This window comes from Perkinsus marinus (genome assembly GCF_000006405.1).
Source record: "Perkinsus marinus ATCC 50983 genomic scaffold scf_1104296975476, whole genome shotgun sequence".
Lineage (NCBI taxonomy): Eukaryota > Perkinsozoa > Perkinsida > Perkinsidae > Perkinsus > Perkinsus marinus.
In genome coordinates, this window is record NW_003200780.1 from 1 (window position 1) to 1,865 (window position 1,865).

General features: G+C 45.1%; 10 non-coding genes across 10 annotated transcripts; all 10 read left to right on the forward strand.

Annotated features, from left to right (window-relative positions):
• Positions 1-119: 119 nt before the first annotated feature.
• Positions 120-191, forward strand: Pmar_PMAR022545. The gene has a single exon. It is a non-coding gene; the product is annotated as a tRNA-Thr (tRNA).
• A 102-nt stretch (positions 192-293) lies between these two features.
• Pmar_PMAR022546 lies at positions 294-365 on the forward strand. Its single transcript has one exon. It is a non-coding gene; the product is annotated as a tRNA-Thr (tRNA).
• A 102-nt stretch (positions 366-467) lies between these two features.
• Pmar_PMAR022547 lies at positions 468-539 on the forward strand. The gene has a single exon. It is a non-coding gene; the product is annotated as a tRNA-Thr (tRNA).
• Positions 540-641: 102 nt separating this feature from the next.
• On the forward strand, positions 642-713 carry Pmar_PMAR022548. Its single transcript has one exon. It is a non-coding gene; the product is annotated as a tRNA-Thr (tRNA).
• A 102-nt stretch (positions 714-815) lies between these two features.
• Positions 816-887, forward strand: Pmar_PMAR022549. Its single transcript has one exon. It is a non-coding gene; the product is annotated as a tRNA-Ser (tRNA).
• A 101-nt stretch (positions 888-988) lies between these two features.
• Pmar_PMAR022550 lies at positions 989-1,060 on the forward strand. Its single transcript has one exon. It is a non-coding gene; the product is annotated as a tRNA-Thr (tRNA).
• Positions 1,061-1,162: 102 nt separating this feature from the next.
• On the forward strand, positions 1,163-1,234 carry Pmar_PMAR022551. Its single transcript has one exon. It is a non-coding gene; the product is annotated as a tRNA-Thr (tRNA).
• A 102-nt stretch (positions 1,235-1,336) lies between these two features.
• Pmar_PMAR022552 lies at positions 1,337-1,408 on the forward strand. Its single transcript has one exon. It is a non-coding gene; the product is annotated as a tRNA-Thr (tRNA).
• Positions 1,409-1,509: 101 nt separating this feature from the next.
• Pmar_PMAR022553 lies at positions 1,510-1,581 on the forward strand. The gene has a single exon. It is a non-coding gene; the product is annotated as a tRNA-Thr (tRNA).
• Positions 1,582-1,683: 102 nt separating this feature from the next.
• Positions 1,684-1,755, forward strand: Pmar_PMAR022554. Its single transcript has one exon. It is a non-coding gene; the product is annotated as a tRNA-Ser (tRNA).
• Positions 1,756-1,865: the final 110 nt, after the last annotated feature.

Below are 1,865 nucleotides of genomic sequence, written 5' to 3' on the forward strand. Positions count from 1 at the left end.
TCGATCCTGGTAAGTGGCTTATACACCATAAATATCTGGTCTGGTACGAGAAGCAGGAGCAGGTTGCTCACTCCGCAAAGGATACAGGAAAATTATTGATTCATATACTTAATCTGTGCGCCACTTTAGCTTAGTGGTAGAGCGTCTGCTTCGTAAGCAGAAGGCCGTCAGTTCAATCCTGGCAAGTGGCTTACAGCAGCATTAGGCTCTAGTCGGGTGTGAGGAGCAGGAGCAGGTTTGCTCACTCCGCAAAGGATACAGGAAGATTATTGATTTATGCATTTATTTTGTGTGCCACTTTAGCTTAGTGGCAGAGCGTCTGCCTTGTAAGCAGAAGGTCGTCAGTTCAATCCTGGCAAGTGGCTTATAGCACCATAAATTTCTGGTCTGGTACGAGAACCAGGAGCAGGATGGCCCATTCTGTGAACGGGACAGGAAAATTATTGATTCATATACTTAATCTGTGAGTCACTTTAGCTTAGTGGTAGAGCGTCTGCATCGTAAGCAGAAGGTCGTCAGTTCAATCCTGGCAAGTGGCTTATAGCACCATAAATTTCTGGTCTGGTACGAGAAGCAGGAGAAGGTTTGCTCACTCCGCAAAGGATACAGGAAGATTATTAATTTATGTAATCACTCTATGTGCCACTTTAGCTTAGTGGCAGAGCGTCTGCTTTGTAAGCAGAAGGTCGTCAGTTCAATCCTGGCAAGTGGCTGATAGCACCATAAATCTCTGGTCTGATGCGGGAAGCAGAAGCAGGTTAGCTCACTCCGCAAAGTATACAGAAAGATTATCGATTTATGTACTTATTCTGTGTGCCACTTTAGCTTAGTGGCAGAGCGTCTACTTTGAAAGCAGTAGGTCGTCAGTTCAATCCTGGCAAGTGGCTTATAGCACCATAAATTTCTGGTCTGGTACAGAACCAGGAGCAGGATGGCCCATTCTGTGAACGGGACAGGAAAATTATTGATTCATATACTTAATCTGTCCACCACTTTAGCTTAGTGGTAGAGCGTCTACTTCGTAAGCAGAAGGTCGTCAGTTCAATCCTGGCAAGTGGCTTACGGCAGCATTAGGCTCTAGTCGGGTATGAGGAGCAGGAGCAGGTTTGCTCACTCCGCAAAGGATACAGGAAGATTATTGATTTATGCACTTATTTTGTGCGCCACTCTAGCTTAGTGGCAGAGCGTTTGCTTTGTAAGCAGAAGGTCGTCAGTTCAATCCTGGCAAGTGGCTTATAGCACTATAAATTTTTGGTCTGGTACGAGAACCAGGAGCAGGATGGCCCATTCTGTGAACGGGACAGGAAAATTATTGATTCATATACTTAATCTGTGCGCCACTTTAGCTTAGTGGTAGAGCGTCTGCTTCGTAAGCAGAAGGTCGTCAGTTCAATCCTGGCAAGTGGCTTATAACACCATAAATATCTGGTCTGGTACGAGAAGCAGGAGCAAGATGGCCCATTCTGTGAAGGGGACACGACAATTATTGATTCATATGGTTAGTCTTATGTCACTTTAGCTTAGTGGTAGAGCGTCTGCTTCGTAAGCAGCAGGTCGTCAGTTCAATCCTGGCAAGTGGCTCACAGCAGCATTAAGCTCTAGTCCGGTATGAAGAACAGGAACAGGTTTGCTCACTCCGCAAAGGATACAGGAAGATTATTGATTTATGCAGTTATCTGGTGTGTCACATTAGCTTAATGGCAGAACGTCTGCTTTGAGAGCAGAAGGTCGTCAGTTCGATCCTGGTAAGTGGCTTATAACACCATAAATATCTGGTCTGGTACGAGAAGCAAGAGCAGGTTTGCTCACTCCGCAAAGGATACAGGAAAATTATTGATTCATATACTTAATCTGTGCGCCACTTT